Genomic DNA, 18,470 nt, shown 5'->3' with positions numbered 1-18,470 from the left:
ATAGTACTTAGTTACTCTGTCCCTGCACTTTCATGCAAGCACTCTAGTATCATATCAAATTCAATTCCATTTATCAAATTTCCTGAGGATGTCTAGAAGACTAGACCTGACAACCCTTAAAGACACTCCCGTTTCCTTTGAGTTCTGAACAACCTGATTCAATCATTATCTATTGAGCGCCGATTATATGCCAGACACTATGCTAGACCCAGCAATACAAACATAGTCCCCTTCCTCAAGGAGCCCATTTGGCTTCCATTTCCAGTCTCATTCTACCACTCTTTCTACAAGAAAAGCCATGTTTTGACTCACACAGAAAGTAGAAGAGCATATGCAAAATCTTCTGATGGTTGGGCAAATTTAGCGTCACGGATACTTACAGATATAGAGTTTGTGTCCTATTTGTATTTATGTATGCATCTCAGTTCTATTTCTTAGTGGTTGCTACTCTCCTAGTCATTTCTGTCCTTTTCTAGCCAAGTAATTTATTGCAAATCTCATTTTTAAATGTAGAATAAAGCTTTCATGCAGTACTAATCCATAGTCTAGTCAGGAGCCCCAGTGTTAGTTTATATTTACTTCTGTGGGTTCCTCCCACTGCACTGTTGCCCTGTAAAGAAAGATGCCACCATCTAATTCTATCTTCCACCCAGATGGCCCTGCTCTTTGGTAGGCCAGTTCCCAGTTACGTATTAGACAGCTTAGCCACGTGGTCCTTCTTCATGGTGAAACCTTAGCGAGTTTCACTCATGTAGCTACATGGCCCAGAAGAGTTCCAGGCAATTAATAGGCACTCACTGTATTTATGCGGAGTGAAGGAATGAATGAATGAGAGATGGGTATCTCATGTTGTTATCTTGACCGCTCAGAGGCTTGGTTTCCCCTTTAGGAGATTCCTTGGCCAATTGCTATTCCCAGGGAGAACAGTTTGCTAGGGATACTGACACTGAATGACCTGGTAAGCCCAAGGATGACAAATAGGTCTATTCTGCCATGCCAACTTCGATCAATCAATAGGAGTTCCCTGAAAGGATTCTGAGGCTTGGTGGAAAATGACTAGTCTGTTGGTAACAGATACCATGGATATGGTAGGGAGGTATGACGATGTAAGTGCCAGGTAATATGATTCCTGCCTCAGGTCCTTAGCGACAACCTGGTCCACAGGCCTGGATTGTTGGACCTGGATGTTCTCAGCTATGAGATCATTAGGTAAGCAAATGTGTTAATAAATGTAAGAGGTTTTTAAAAAGATGAAACAAAAGCTTTATAAGTTCAGAGCTGTTGGAATATAAGTATTTTCTTGCCTGAAGGAAGGACAATGGCCATAGTTGTTTCTCAATCTCACAAGCATCTGGCAGGCATGGCCACCCAGCAGGCACCTATAACCAGTCCATTCCCCAGAGCTCATGGTACCCATCCCATGCTGGGAGTGTGAGCTGCAGTTAATAAGTTGGGATTTTGGATCCTACAATGCATTCTGACATCTAAACAATGATTTTTTGATGACTTGGGTCCCCACACTCGCAGACTAGCCAATGAAAGCTGATTCACAACAATGTTTCAATTAACCTAAATTCTGGGTCCTAGAAAAGGGCTAAGGAACATCTACTATAAGAGAAAGGAGAAAGAGGAAGAGAAAGTGTGCCTTCTCCCCATTTTCTGGTCAAAGGGCTACCTCATACGACATTCTGAAATGGGCTAAGTTATTTTAGCCCCAGTTCTACCTTCTCTCCTAGAGAAATCTTCTGCCATCTATTGCTGTTCTCCCCTAAAATCAATTCCTGCAGGGTGTTCTGAGCCCCACATTGTCCATGCCCACCTAGACTTAGTCTCGACCCTTTCCCCACTTCAGTTTGCATGATGCAAAATATTCCACGTCCTATGACAAATCAAACGTTCTGCTAGATTTTAGAAGGAAAGTAAGTCTGATGCAGCTATTTCATACTAATGTGTCAATGATTTATAGTCTATCCTTCCCAGAGAAATCTGCGTTTCTAACGGGGTCTTATGGAGTCAAACTGAATCTCCAATTAGTAGGCTTTCCAGCAGCGTCAGAGAGCAAAAATGAACCTTTTCACAGGAGCTGGGCAAGGGTGTCTGGAGGCAGCAGGACCACCTCAAACTCAAATAACTACACCACAGTATCTGTTCTTCTTCTGTTTCTCCTCTCTCCCAGGCAGGTTTCGGAAGCTGCCACTTTCTTTTCTTTATAATTTCTTCCCTGCTTCTCTTTCTGACTTCATATATTCTGTATAAAATCCCCCCAATTTTAATAGCCTCGTATCTTAGCAGAAGCAGAGGATGATTCTGCTGTCTTTCTAGGGCAGACATACAGGAGTCAAGAAATGCATGTATTCATACACTACCTCCACACAGCCCCCATAAATTAAAAAACAAAACAAAACAAGATTCTAGAGATCAACCGTATAAGCCCATGCAGCAGAAGATGCATGTCAGAAAGCTGTCAAAACATTAAGGACAAGGGCCTGCATCCTTTCAACACATTAAAGTCTAAAGTTAGTCACTCTCTCTCTCTCTCATTTAGACTTTTTCAGCACCTCCTTCAGGATAAGAAGATAGGCCACTTTCTTACCTTGAAAACACACCAATATATGTTTTTTATCGAAAACATTTTTGATAATTCATTTGCCAATGTCCGAATTGGAGTTGGAGCTCTAGCATATAATAAAAGATTAAAAGTGCTCTTCCTAAGTCAGACTGAAAAGATCTCACCAGAGGGAAACAGTTCTAGCAAGAAAATAGGTGGGTGGGGTTTTCTTAGTCCGCTTTTCAGATGGAAGAGGCCACACAATAAAGGCACTGACCTTCTGACCACTGGCTTTGAGAACTTTTCATTTATACCTTCTTTTTCCAGGTGCAATAGGAGGGGCACTTTTGTCACATTCCCTCTGACCCTTCCATTCTTTTCCTCTTGCCTCCTTTTCCCTTCTTCCAGAGGCCAGTTGGAGCTTTCACCCACCCTCCATTGTCTCCCATCATGCTGTGCAAAACAGCACCTGGGGCAGCCGGCAGAGCTCGAGAGTGGTCCAAAAAAAAAAGAGGTGGGAAGGTGGCGATTGGCTGGAGAGGAGGTAATGATTTGTAATTGCAATACTTTCATTACTGTCTTTTAGCTCTTTGCAGAGTAATGTCAAGAGCTTCGTCTTTGTAGTGTTATTGGCATTTTTCATCATATTCATGAAGTGTGGGTCAATTTTCTTCAAAAGGCGCACTTCGCCAACTTGCTACAGAGACAGACAGTAATAAATTCTACTAGTGCACTGTGAAGGCTTCGTAGCTGCAAGCAACAATAAAAAGCAATGAGCTGGGTGTCACTAAGTAACTCCAGTTTACACTGCATTTTCTTCTTTTATTGAAAACTCAATATGAATTTATTAATGAATACACTGGCATCCTTTGGAGGGGGGGTGGCAGTATGGGAGGAGGAGAGGTATGTGGGGGGGGAGGGGGAGGTGTGACACCATGTCAATTTATTTGGTATTCACACTGTGTGTGCCTATATTGTATTGTTCCATCATTTCATGGCCAGGCTTACCTTGTTAGGCTGTGGCCCTCCAGAAAAAACCCGAGCTCATATAGCAACACCTTGACGTGGATCTACAGCTGCTCTCGCTGTGCCTGTCTCACCTTTAGCCCCGGCTGTCTACTGCCGCCTTTCATTTTCCACATTCATACATCAATAAGCTTTGCATGCTGACACCTAATTTTGCAGGCTACTTTGGTTATGGAGGCCGTGTTTTGCATATCACTACCCACCTCCTTCTGACACCTACTGCCTTTAAAGGGAAATGAGGAGAAGAGAGGAAGAGGCAGAGGGAAGAGAGAGGAAGAGAGCGCAAGAAAGAGAAAGCTGCTTTTCTTCTCTGCCTAATCAGAGAGTTCTTTATATTTGTCAAAAGCAGATATGCCAAATCAACTTTAATTGATTCCTCGGCGGCACTCACGGATGATTTTTGAAGGACCGGGCTTGTGTTCCCAGACACACTGTTGTGTTTCCAACAAAAAGGAGGTTTCTCCCACAAATCAAATTTTGATGCCAATTAGTTAGCATTTTCCATTCCAATTAAATTGGAGACTTGGAGACCTTTCTCATTTGGGAAGACTTTATATATATTTTATATTAAAAATGCCCTTCAGGGGCTAATAAGCAAAAAGGGGATGTCCATGGGTGGCGACAGACTCTCGGGTGTGGTGGAGAGATGTGTGTTGTGGGCATTTTTCAGCTCCTTTCCCTTGCTTATTTCACAAAGGTTTGTCAAGCCCATGGCAACCTGTTATATGACATCACAAAGGGTTTTACCTTGCAGTTAGGTGGCTAATGTCATTAGAACCTTGACAACCCATAAAATGTTATAATCTAATAGTTTTTTTTCCTGCCATACCCCACCCTCCATACCCCCTGAGACCTCACTGTACAAAAAAGAGAATTGGGGATTGGGGAGGGAGGGGAAACAAGATTGATGTTAAACGGAAGAGGCTGTGGTTGCATTTTGAGATTAAACAATAAACAAAAGCACAAAATTTAAAAAACGCCAAATGCAACAGAGATGCTCTTATCGTACCTGTGAGCACTCAGTTGTAAGGACATGCCTGCTAATGATGTTTCATCCAGAATTTCTAAATCTACTAAATGAAGTATTTATCATGTGCACCAGAACACGTTAAGGGGTAGAAAGTGTCAGTTCACATCCAGTTGTAATTTTAATTTAATAGTAACTAAAATCAGTTCGAAATACCACTAGCAATGACAATGTTTCTTTTCTCCTTTCTTCTCCCTCACATTCCCAACCCTCCCTTATGTGTCTCCTTATTTTCCCCTTTTGTATGGCATCAGTCTTTTTTTAAAAAGTGCTGTTTGCTTCGTAAGGTCATTGTTTGGGAGGTAAACTTGGGGCAGATCTGGAGAACCTAAGTAGAGAGTTTGGACTCCAATCACCAACCTTTACCTTTGCTACTTCTCTTTCTTACTGTCAGTACAGGCAGGAGCTCAAATTCAAAGCCCTGTGCACACCTGGGTTCACACACATAATCTCAGTGCCCACATTTTGCACCCTGAAGACTTTTAAGGATATGAGATGCAATACACAATGCCTAGATTAAAATATGAATGACATGGATACAACACTTAAAACTTTCAAACACATTCTTCTGCTTTCACTCATTTATCCTCAAATCAACAGTGTGATGCTGGCAGAGTGGGTGCTCTTGGATGGAAGGGGCTCAGCTGGGGCCATCCTGGCAATGAGGAGTGGGGGCCTCTGTGTCATGGTCCATCCTCATAGGGTTGATGTGAATGAGGGTCAAATGAGATAACATACCTGCTATTTATTTTAAACTAGGATTTCAGTATTGTCTGGCTGACCCCAGTCCTCCTCTCACTTTCCAGATTCCTGCCAAGACAACTTAATGTTTCTTTCCTTTTTTTTTTTTTGGTGCACCAAGCAGCACATGGGATCTTAGTTCCTTGACCAACGCGCTGTGCAGGGGAAGCTTGGAGTCTTAACCACTGGGCCACCAGGGAAGTTCCTTAATGTTTCTTATAAGAGTGTTCAACATATGCTAGGCACCTTGTAAAGTGCTCTGCCTGGATTATCTCACTGAATCATCACGACAACTCAAATTGTGTCCCATTTTACAGATGAGAAAAGTGATATTCGAAGTGAGTGAGTACATTCCTGAAGGTCACCCATGTAGCCATTAGGGCAGAGCCGGGGTTTAGACCCAAGTGGTCAGCCTGCAGTAACCAGCCTTCAGCCTTATCTCTCTTTGGACTCCCCAGAGACAGCATACAGTTCTTTAGGAGGGATTAGCATCCTGGTAAGTATAAACAGGATTCATTTAGGCTTTTTAAAAAAATTTGTCCTCGTGGATACCCCTCCAGCTCCCGGTAAGTGATTTTTGTACGGAAACTTAGTCCATTTCCACCATTGCTAGGGAACCAAATAACTTAAGGCCATAGACTCCTCTCTTGAGTATAATAATATTGCTTAACTACCCCAGGTGGGAATAACTAAATGGGGGAAGTAAAATAAAATAAAAACCATCACACAAACCAAGGGATAAGGCATCATGCATCTGGAGACTGAAACTCAAGTTGCAGGTACAATGAGCCAGATACTGGTCCAAACAGTATGAGTACACATATGGGGAATATAGGACAATATTCAGCTAGGAGAAAGCTTCCTGCATAAAAGGGCTGGGTACGACATCCTCTGGACAGGCTCACCACCGGCCATAAAAAGAGGAATTATGAGGACGAGTGAACACTGCTCACATTCACACAGTGCCGCACTGCATTGTCAATTAGCATGCATGTTTCCATAATTGTTATACAAGGGGGAAATTTACAGTGTTAAATGGTCCTCAAATTCACACTTCCGTGTGAGTTTTTGTTTGGTGGTGTGTCTAGTATTAGCATGGATGACTGCCTCTGACATCTCTTTGCCTCTGAAGACAGAAACGACTAACATAAACAATGGGACAGGCACATCAGAGGAGAATGCTACCTATTTGTTCCTCAGGCTAAGATAGATGCACAGATAGACAGATGACAGATAGATAGATAGATACATAGATAGAAAAGTACATAGGTACAGAGACTGACTTATTTTTATTTTTTCAAAGGGGAAGTTTTTGCTGTTCTTATGTTTACCTGATGTTCATGTTGGCCTCTGCTTAAAGAGGTATATTTTGGGTGCAAACTCACATTTTCAAGTTTGGTATTTCACATTGTGTGTGTCTATCTATGTCCAAGGAGAACAAGGGTGACTGTGACTAGAGGACTACAAGAGAGATTTATTTTAATCTCGAGAAGAATTTCTTAAAAACAAAATTGAAAACAAAAAACTCCAAGAGTTGTTGTGAGTTTCAAAATAGTTTAGTCCTCTATCAGTTTAGGTAATTTTGGGTATGCTTTGGTTTGAAGACAGGGACTGGAGGAGACGGTATCTCAAAGCCATAGTCTTTGATTGGCACGTGTATAACCCTCAGCTGTCATACACACATATATACTAATGGGCACCACACACAGACCCACACTTATGTTCATCTACCAAAGAGAGAAATACACAAATAACAATACGGGACCAATAAAAATCTTTAAGCTATCAGATAACCAAACGGTCCTCTATACTATAGAATATAAGAGAAAACCCTTGATGATTGGAAAATACTACCCTTTTATTTTACAAATCAGTAAAAATGGTTCAGGGAGGTTAAGTAACCTGTCCAAGGTCACACAGAAAGTTAAACTGGTAATTAAGTGTCACTATTTCATTATTTCCAAATTTACATTCACCCTCAAAGAAACAATATTTACTATTTCTAATGTTATTCAAAAGAATAGGTCATAAGTATAAAGAGGTACTTATTTATTATTTATATCCCCACCTTTTTCCATAAATTACTTAAGATAGTCAGGCATTTGCAAAATAACTGCAAAATGAAGATGATGGTAAAATTTTGAGCAATATCATATGATTTAGACCAAATCCTTGTGTATTAAAGTCAGTTACAAGATTTTATCATCACACCTTAATTTAAAAAAATAAATAAAATAAAATATAAAATAAATAAAGAATAAATATATCAAGATAGGTAATGTCCCTGGACAGAATTGGAGCAAATATAATGGCTCTAGTCCTGGCCTCTAGACAAGAGGAAGCTGCTCTTTTTGCCTCAGTATTTTGTGTTTTAAGGAAATGCTGCAAAGTCACCCCAAGCATGCGAGAGTCTCAGACATCAATACAGAACATAGTCTCATACCAAGGAGGCTTGAGAGTGAGAGTGACTTCAAGGACCAGAAATGGGGTTAGGTGATGGAACGATGGACACGGAGTAATTAGTGCAGTACACTTCCCTTTCATCAGAGGGAAGAAAAATACAAATCTGACGACATATGCTTTGCCAATGATGTGAAACAAAGGGGACTCTCATATCTACTGGTGAGAATAAATTGAATCTATGATGCTACGTATAAGGGGAGAGGCTGGGGGTTAAGATGTAAATTCAGAAGTTCAGTGTCCAGATGGTATTTAAATTCAAAAGATCATCTTAAAAGAATGAGGAGGCAGACAGAAACAAGAAATTCAAAGGACTAAAACATGGGGGCTTCCAATATGTAGAGAGGTTAAAGATTTGAGGAAGATCTATTAAAAGAGACTGAGAAAAGAAGAAACCAGAGAGAGTGATGTCTCAGGAGTCAAGTAGAGAAAGTGTTTCATGACACTTTATCAACTGTGTAAAAGCTACAGGCAATTCAAGGAAGGTGAGGATTGAAACTGACCTGGCTTGTGAGCTGATGTTGGCTTACAGGATCACCCTTCTCAGGAGCTGCTGCCTATTAATAAAGGATCTTGGGAACTAGATGTTAATTATAGTAATAATAATTATTGTGTTATTATCACATATAACATAAGGCTGCGGCAGCCTCTACGTGCCAAATGTCTTATATACACTAACCTAATTTTGTCCATACAACAACTGTGCAGGTAGATATAATTACCCAAAATCACAGATGAGAAAAGTTAGGTGCTGAAAGGTTAAGTGACTTATCTGAAGTCACCCAGCCAGCAAGTCTGAAACCAGGATTCTATATCTAAAATATAATGCAGGCTTGCCAACAGACCCCAAAGGCTGAACGTCTAACATCTGGGGTGTCGTGGAGGCTATTGAGAGCAGCAGGCTTTACCCCATTGCCTCAGCTTCTACTTGGTCCCATTCACCCAGTTTAGATAACCAACCATCCCTGGTTAGCCAGGGACAGAGGAGTTGCTGGGATGTAGGACTCTTGGTGCTAAAACTGGGAAGATCTTGGTCACCCTCCGTCCAGTGAAACCTCCCCAGTGCCTTTCAAGGAGAAAGCAGCCGTAGTTGCTTGCTGCAGGCTTTGCATTCCGTGTGAGCTTCCCTGGGGGGGGGGGGGTCCCAAGCCTCTGCAGAACTGTGACCTGGCTCTCCCATCTCCCTCCACCACTCCCGCTAAGTGGGACTCTGGAGCTAGGAACGAGGAGCAAGGTCACTTTCCCAGGTCTCTTTCATTGATGAACCTGTTCACTAGGCTCCCCTCGGCTTCCTGCTGCAGCCCTTTGGGAAACCCAAATGTGCACCCCCAGTGGTGCCAAGCCCCCAGCTCCCCTGGAAACTAACCGAGGCTTCCTGGGCATACTGGGGCCTGTTTGTCAAATTCCCTCTGATCTCCCCAGCTAATGAGGTCAAAATAGCTATGTCCATAAGGGATACATTTTCTCAATGGGAACATATGCCTCAGAAAACACATTGAAAATATTTATCTTTTCTCGGAGTACAGGCAGAGCAATATAGAATACTAGCTTGTAAAAATGCTCTTTGAAAAGCAGAATAAAAAAATCATAAAACATAGGAAATGAAAAGGGAATCCTCCCAAACCATGCTGCCAGTTGCCATCCGGGAGATTTTCTCATTCCATTTGCAAAGCTTTGTTACAAGCTCAGTTGATAATATACTGAAGGAAACACACATGCCTCAGAGATCCTGGGCCTCTCTTGGGCTTGAGAGAGACCTCACTGCCCCTGCCGTGGGATGCTGGGAGGGAAGCCTTGCTTGGTCTTCACTGTGGCTCTCCTGAATCCCTCTGTCCACTCATACGTCCCCCAGGTCTTCGCCCCTTTCATCCTCTCCGAAGCCCAGAATACAGATCACAGGAGGGTTCATCAAAATGTGGGCTGAGATCCCGGAGACAGCTTCCATGGGGACTGTCCTGAGTTGCTAACTTCTGGAAGTCTGAGCCTTGCAGGAGAACTGAAGTGCCCTGATTACACAGGGTTCTTCACAGAACTTAGGCCATTCAGACTCACGAACACCTCCAATTCCCTCTAGACCAGTGGTTCTCAACCAGGGATGGTTTTGCTCTGCCTCCCTCAACAGTTGGCAATGTCTGCAGACATGAGGACATGATGACCTTATGGGCTGTCATAACCGGCAGAGGCTGGAGGGGCACATCCAGCGGGTGGAGGCCAAGGCTGCTACTAAACACCCTGCAGTGCACAGGACTGCTGCCCATGCAACAAAGAAGTATTGGGCCCAAAATATCAACAGTACCAAGGTTGAGAAATCCTTGTCTAGATACTTCCTTTTGTACCATTACCTCAAATCCACCACAAATAGAATACATTTCCTCATCATTTTTCCCAGACCTATCTCATCTCCTGATATCTTAATTTATGTCAATGGCACTACCGTACTTAGTCACTCGACTAGAAATCACAGGCATCAATCACACGCGCGCACACACACACACACACACACACACACACACAGAGTCCCCACCTAAATAGTCACTAAGTCATGTGAATCTGCCCAAGGGAATACTTTTCACTTATTCTCACTTCAATCTCTACCAAATCCTATCTCTATCATTTCATATCTGAATCCTTGCACCAGCCTCCAGATTCTCTGCTGGTCTCTCTCTATCCCAACCTGTATTCGTCGGTATAAGTTAACTGCTGTCGCAAACAGTCCCAAACTCTCAGTAACTTAACACAGTAGATGTTTATTTCTTACCCACATAAAGTCTAATAGGCCCCAAAGAGAGAGGGGCTCTGAGCCACACATTCAGTGACCCAGGCCCCTTGCAACTTGTGGCAGCGCCATTCCCCAGAATTTTGAAGTTTCTGTCAGATCTCCAGCTTCTGGCTAGAAGATGAGAAAGTGAATGTATAGGATCACACACTATGGGCCAGGCCTGACAGCGGTGCGCATCTCTCCCGTTAATTCTTAACTGGCCAGGACTCTGTCACCCAGCCTCTCTTTGCCACAAGGCGGACTGGGAAATGTAGTCCAATTTTATGCTCAGAAGGAAAAGCAGGGCTTCCCTGGTGGCGCACTGGTTGAGAGTCCGCCTGCCGATGCAGGGTACATGGGTTCATGCCCTGGTCTGGGAGGATCCCACATGCCGCGGAGCGGCTGGGCCCGTGAGCCATGGCCGCTGAGCCTGCACATCCGGAGCCTTTGCTCCGCAACGGGAGAGGCCACAACAGTGAGAGGCCCGTGTACCGCAAAAAAAAAAGAAAGAAAAGCAAAATGGCCTTGGTGAATTCATGACAGTCTCTGCCATATATCTTTTCTGTACACTCCTGTCCAATCTTTCTCAAATACCATTTAATAACAGTTTACCACATTTCCATTCAGTTCAGAAACTTTATGAATCAATTCTCAATTATTTACTTAATAAAGACCATCATTCATGTAATAAAGACCTCAACTGCATCACCAATTAAAACACCTCCATCTGTTATTCCCGTCACACCTGGCCCTGCTGCCCAATGAACCCATCACTGCAGGAACCTCTATCCCCGGCATACCATCTCCCACACCACCTATGTGCCTTTGCCTCTGGTTTTTCCCTATTCTGGAATCCTGTCCTTCACCTCTGAATATCCAGACCTACAAATCCCATCCTGAACTCTCCGGCCTGCACTGACCTCTCGTTCTCTGCACCTCAATAATGAATAGCAATGTTGGACTCAGTGCTGACAACATCTCAGGAATGGTGCTAAGCATGGATACGCCACCATCTTTTCATCTGCATGATCTCGTTCACTCTTTCCAACAACCTATAGAGTAACTATTATTCGTCTTACTTTTTCTTTTAAAGAAATGGAAATTGAGGCTCAGAGAAGTAAAGCAACTTGCCATCACACCTCTGGCAAGTGGTGGGACCCCATCCTCCTAACACACCCACAATGCCCCCGAAACGAACGCCCCCGCTGTCTTCTCCCGAACTTCCTCTTACTGACATCTCCTTATGGTTCCCGAAAGAGGAAGAAAAATCTAATACAAATTAGGCAGTATCAGAAAGATGTCCTCTTACGCTAAGGTCTTATGAAGGGAAGAAACCACCACCCTCCCTCTGGCCGAGCCTGAGCAGAAGGGTGAGCCAGGCTGCAAACCTGCTTCTGCACGACATTCCAAACTGGGAGTCAGCAGGTCCAAGCAGGGACTCTGGCAGGCAGCAAAGAGTGTGCTCTTGCTAGATTATTTGGGCCAGGGACCTGGCAGGCCAAGCCACCAGGGATGCAGCCATGGGTAGGAAGGTCAGAGAGAGGAAAGGGGAGCTGTGTGCTCTTGAAAGGCACATTCATATGTGAGAATGGGCTGCTGTGTGGGTGGGAATGTGTGCCCAGCCTGGCACCACAGAGGCAGAGGAGGGACCTGGCTTCCCTGGGAGAAGAGCTGGCTTTGCCCAGGACCTGGGCAAAAAGCCCTTTCCATGCCAACCGCCGGTCCAACCATATGAAAGGAGGCTTTTTTCCTTAGTGGAGTAAATTTGAACAAGTTACCTTCCTCCCTGTGCCTCTGTTCCTTACATTGTAAAGGGGAATTAACTCATGACTTACTTCATGAAGTGGCTATGAGAATTACATGAGTTAATACCAGGTGCTTAGAACCAAAGCTATTACTATTGTTTCTACATCTTGCAGGAAGGTGAAGCTATTCCATATCCAGCTGGAACACATATTTAGTTAGCTTTGCCATCACAGACCACAGACCCAGAGAGTTAGATGAGCTCCTTGTTTACTACGAAGCGTCATGCCCTTTGGTGACTTGGGCATCCTATCGCCCATTCCTGCCTTACCTGCAGGGCAGTGCGAGTGAGATTCTCCATGAAGGGCAGTGAGGAGCACCTAGCTCACAGTACCTTCTACACCCACCCACCATGGCACCCGAAATCTAACCACTAGGGCAAGGTTCTTTGGGCTTCAGAAATCTTAATCTTGTGGACATCACAGATTTCCTGAGAATTTGATCAAGTTATGGACCCACCCACACCCACTCACACAAACTCATATAGGCACATAGAAACATTCTCTTATATGTGGCATATAATTTCAGGACATTCAGAGACTTTCTAAAGTCTAGCCCAGTTTAGCAAATGCTGGCTTACGGGCATTAACTGCATAGCAATGGAACTAAACTTGGGAGTTTTCTTCAATAGCGCTTTTATGTTGAGGGAAGAAATGGGCGTTAAAGGTTGCAGATTACCTCATAAGGATGAGAACCTCGAGTGGAGACTTGCTTTCAGCTGAGCCCCATCCCTCACCCAGAAGGGACCACTGGTAAATCCCATACCTCTCCCCTCTGTGCTCACAAAACTCTGCCACCACACCTTCAGCAGGACCTTGCTGGTTTATTACCCTCCCCTGCCAGCATCCCCAAGAGTCACCCGGGAATCACCTGTGACTCTGCTGATGTGTCCACCTGTGCCAAGAAGGCTCTTCTTCCTCTCCTACCCAGTAAAGGGACACAGAGAGTGCTGCTAGGACACTGCTATGCCCCGGCCCCAGCCCACCACTTCAATCCCAGGACACTCCATCCTTCAAGACCATCACCATGCCCTACTACTTTCTTGCAGCCTTTTAGATTCTTCATTCCTGGGGTGGCCAGGAGATCGGGGACAAAACCCTTGAATGAATTCCAGAATAAAAACCACTCAGCTCTGTCCACTGTGCTTCCTCTTCACCTGCGGAACCCACGGGAGACATCAAGCAGGCTCTCATGGCAACTTGTATTTCCTACCCTAAGTAAACTGTAGAATGGGTTTGGAAACAGAATGAGCACCTTGGAGCCTGAAGCTTGCCCTCGTCCTTCCCTTTGAAAAGGGACACAATGTAGATAGTCCACAGAAGTAGAAAACCTCGTGCTGGAGTCTAAAAGTCCAACTCCTCTGCAGCTCTGAGCCCACAGAAGGAAGGTTCTCCACGCTGGGACCTCAGCCTCGTGCACAGAGGGTGAAGTGAAAAAGCTGCTGCTTCTTGGCCATTACTCAGGGCAGCCTGCCGGCAAGGGGGGAGAGGGAAAAGACCAGGGTGAAAATGGAAAGGAGTTTTTACCTTTTTATACAGAACCGTGCTACTGCTGGTGTCACTATTCAGGTATCTTAGCAGCAAGAATAGGTGACAAAGGAAACCAGGTAAAGAGTGTGGGTATCTGAGGCCTTTCCAAGCATAGTTGTGATTGTAAAGAGTTCGTTGAAATACCCAATATGGGAATCGTGTCAGATGGGTTCTGAGAGTTTTTGGTGCATATGCTCATGTCCACCCAGATGTGTTTGGGAACACACATCTGGCATTGTACAAGCCTTTGTGTATCTGTGTGTGCATCTGTGTTTGCACTCATGGGTTTGGAATTGATGTCAGGGTCTACTTATGTAGGTACATGTTCAATTAATATAGCGAGAGAAGAAAATAATTTTGTACAAAGCAGTAGGAGCGTTTTACAAAACAACAGTGCTATTCTTTAACAATCCTACCTTCTCTTTTCCGCGCCTTTAAATTCACCTGGAAAAAATACTGGTGTCCCCGTTCAATGACGGAGAGGGTACTGCTTTTGAATGGAAATCAGGGCATTACCTCAACCTGACAGTATAAACCAAGAGTCAGAAAACTATGGCCCTGTGTCAAATCCAGCTCACCAGTTTCCCCTACAACAGCAGAGCTGAGTAGCAGCAACAGCGACCACGTGGATCATTCTGTCCGGCCCGTTACTGTAAAGTTTGTACCCTCCTACTATCAGTCTTGCCTTTTCAGGATACTCCACCCCCAGGGTCACTAGTCATTTCACTAAGGCTGAAACTGAAAACAGAGCAGACTCCTGTGTGCTCAACTTTAACCCAGAATTCAAGTTCAATAGCACAAGTTCTCTGGGAAGCCACCGGGATGTTCTTTCTTCTGTGGCTCATATTTCGGGTGGAGGAACTCTGGGTTCCTCCCTCAACCAGCGGAAATGCTGAAGGCAGGGCACTGAGTCCCAGAGCAGGTGCAGAAACCAGCTGACCATGAAACACTGGACCGGCTCCTTAACATCTCTGGGCCTTTGTATGTCAGCAACAATCACCCAGCTTGTAGTCACTGCATTTAGATCTTGGATAAGGGTAGTACCGTCTTTAAGGGTGTGCTTCCTCTGAATCAGTTAAACAATCCTCCTTCCTCTGTCCTTATTGGGGACACAACTGAGGCCCCCTTAGAATCCTGGACACTCATGAAGTAACCCTGAAAGAAATGCTGAGTTCTATGAAGAAATGTAGTTTAAATACAGAGATCACTATGACTAAGGTATGTTAGACCATTTTTGTCTATGATGTTGACAGACCTCTCCAATCATCAAATTCTTCTCAGGGAAGCAAATCCAGAGAGATGGATACAGGCATATTGGGCCCTTAGTGCTACTGATTACGCAGAGTCAGAAGATAGAATCTTTGGGAATGGTGAGCAAATATATATTGATATAGAGTACAGCCTCCTCTCATGGGAAACCCAGTCTTTTCTTCTGAGCGGACCAAGATTCAGAAATCAGAGTTTGCTAGTCACTTAGCTGAGAACCTGAACTATGTCACAGAATCCCTGTGTTTGGCTTCTTCGAAGCTAAAACATGGCATGTGATCAGCTTTCCTGCTGGCCATCAGGGGACTGCAGTCCATAACCTGTGTAAGCCTTGACCTTCTCACCCTAGAGATGCTGAAAAACAGATCAAGGCCTGGCAATATCTTCCCCATCCGGCCCTGTTCCAAAGTTGCAATCAATATGCAACTCAATCTCCCTTAATTCTGACACTAAGAAATAATGAGCCCAGTGTCATGCTGTGTGCCATGCTTCCTAGAGGATGGAGGGAAGAGATTTGAGGGCTTGAGCTGGAGGTGACCTCATCCTCTGGCCACGCTCTGCTTTTGCAATGGCGATTCCTCACATTGCTTTGCAGAGCTGCAGCCTGTGCATCTGACTCTGCACACGTTGTTTTTCCTAAAGAGCCATTTATTATGACACACAATGTACATGAAGGTTGGAACCATCCACTGTACTTTGATTTGCTATAACTGTCACTTGTAATGCTTGCTTCTCATTTATACCCAAAATGGAATTCTCCAGCATGGCACCAATACCACCAAGTACCCTTCCAGAAGGGAAGGATTTGCTTTCAGCTGCTTCCCTGCTCAGCTCTGATAGGAGGCTGCCTGGAAGCAGGGGCGCCAGACCCTGTCCTGGGGCTGTGTTGGAAAGCAGACAATGAGCGTGGTGGTCATTCTCAAGGGGCACTGTGTCCTTGTAATGAAGGGCGGAGCTCTTGCTAGGAGCCTGGCGATGACTGGGGAGGGGCAGACACCCGCCATCACTGATGTCCTCAAAACAACTGACAGGCTGAGATAAATCAGTCTGTGTACCTCCCCCCCACCCCGACCTTTCCACCACCCCTGTGGGAAGGAGGGAGACCTTGTCTCTGAGAAGGTGAGCAAAGGAAGAGGCGGAGGGAGATGGATGTTTCCCGGGCACACTGATCCTTCAGTGTAAAATCAAGGAAACAGAGGCCGGAGGGAAATGGGATGAGGCAAGCACTTCGTCAGAAAAAAGGCTTCCTGCAGCATGAAACTGTATTTAGGGGAATATACCTTAAGAAGAGGCACACTCTCTAATCCAACTGCATTAGCCCCTCCACAGGCTGATTTCCCAGAAGGTACCACATCTGCTAAGGCTCAGTTTACTGAGCCAGAATTTGATTTCTGCATCTATCTAGGTACCCCAATACGAGGAAGAGGGGCATCCTTGGTCACAGAATGATATGGGGCCCAGGAGCCATCAAAAGAGGGAACAGGTGAGGGTCTCTGGCCAGAGCAGGGTTAGTTGTCTGGAACTGGCCAAGAGCAAAGGCAGCGTCATCCAGGCCGGAAGTTGGACAGTGGCACAGTAACACATGCGGGCTAAGCTGTGCTTGGTCAGGCCTGGTTTTGAGACAAGAGTCCTGGACCTGAGCCCTTATTCTGCCATTCTATGTGAGTCTGAGAAATCACCGGCTGTCTCTGCTCTTCCATTTCTCACTCTGTCCAATGATGGACAGAAATTCTACCCTTCAAGTTCCTTCTCTGGGGATGCTGATGAGAATATTCTTCAGACTGCCCTGTGAAGATGGTCTCATGCTTACAAAGACTGTTTCTTCCTGAGTTACAACAAAAGTTTCCCAGTTAGTATTTCCTCTCAAGCTTAAGAATAGGCCATGTAATTTCACAAATGTGGCCCCAAAGAAAGCACCACCCAAGGCCATTTGTGGGCAATTTCTCTCTCGCACATTTGGAGGATAATAGCTTTGGGTTCTAATCCAAAACATGTATACGTCCCTGTGTGCAAGAGGGGATGAAGAGGGAGGATATAGTGGAGTGGAGGGGAAAGGCACAAAAAAAGTAAGAAGAAGGGGCTGCGGAAAATGGAAATAGAGAAAAGAGCCAGCTGGAGATTAAGCAACTACAACACAAGTGGGACTAAACTCACGAAAACGGTGGAAGAACTCACTTGGAAAAGCACTGTGATTTCTCCTGGAGAAGCCACCAGTGAGTCTGGTGTGATAATTTTTAAGAACCTGGAGACAAGTGCTGCCACGAAAGGTGATAACTGTTAAAACACAATCATACTTATAGCCTTCTGGTCATCTGCTAAATGTTCTCCTGATTATATTTCAATCCTGGTTTCTTTGCGATGCCCTGTCTCCCATAAGCCAGGTTGAGCCTTCCATGATTATGTCATCCCATTTGGACTTGGACTATTTGGACACTCTTCCTCTCGTGCATGCTTTCCATGGGATGGCCACTGGAGGAGCTGTCAGGAATAAAGGCTGATGCTATCCAGGCTCACTGCCTGCTGATGACCTCCACATGATGTCTGTAACACGTGTCCTTAACGTGCTGGCTTGAGGGCCTCACTATAGTTCCCATGCATGTTTCTATTTAATGAAGAGAGCCAAGTGATTCTGGAGATGAAAGGAATTCAGGAGATGAAAAATACACACTTAGCAGTTAAAAAAAAAAAAATTCCATTCCAAAGAGGGAGATGTCAAAGGAAGGACATAGGGCAATATGATGGGTGGGGTTCACTGTAGCAGGCTTCAGACCAGAAGTGAGAGTGGCAGTGGGTGTCTCTAGCAAAGGCAAACACCAGATCTGAGGGTCAGACTATCTTATCAAACTGGGGCTGCAACACATATATGGGAAGTGAGGAAACGTATTCAGTAGAATTGAAATCTGTAACACCTAGAGCTCCAGGCAGGAAAGCTTCTGGGCTCACAGTGGTCCACAGGCTGGAACAGAGGGAATTAAAGTGGAGGTGAGAGCAGCCCAGGGCCTGATGTCCTGAGATGTCTCTTCCATTAAGCCCTGGGCCACTGATTAAGCCCCAAGTGCTCAGTAGGCTGCTCTTAAGGTAGCTTTAAACAGAAACACGCATAACAAGATTATGTGTTTATCAGCTGACAAAAATGGTAGGACCAGAGGCTCACAGGAACCTAACCCTGAATTTCCCCTAGGAGCAATGGTTCAGTGTTCACTAATTCAGTATTCTGGTGACTTTAGAGAACATGGTTACTGCAAATAATGAGAGTCATGGGAGGCCGATGGCAGAAGCGACGGGGTGGGTACTAGCATGGGGGACTTCTGT

This window comes from Globicephala melas, chromosome 12, assembly GCF_963455315.2.
Source record: "Globicephala melas chromosome 12, mGloMel1.2, whole genome shotgun sequence".
Classification (NCBI taxonomy): Eukaryota; Metazoa; Chordata; class Mammalia; order Artiodactyla; family Delphinidae; genus Globicephala; species Globicephala melas.
This window is presented reverse-complemented; position numbering follows the sequence as displayed.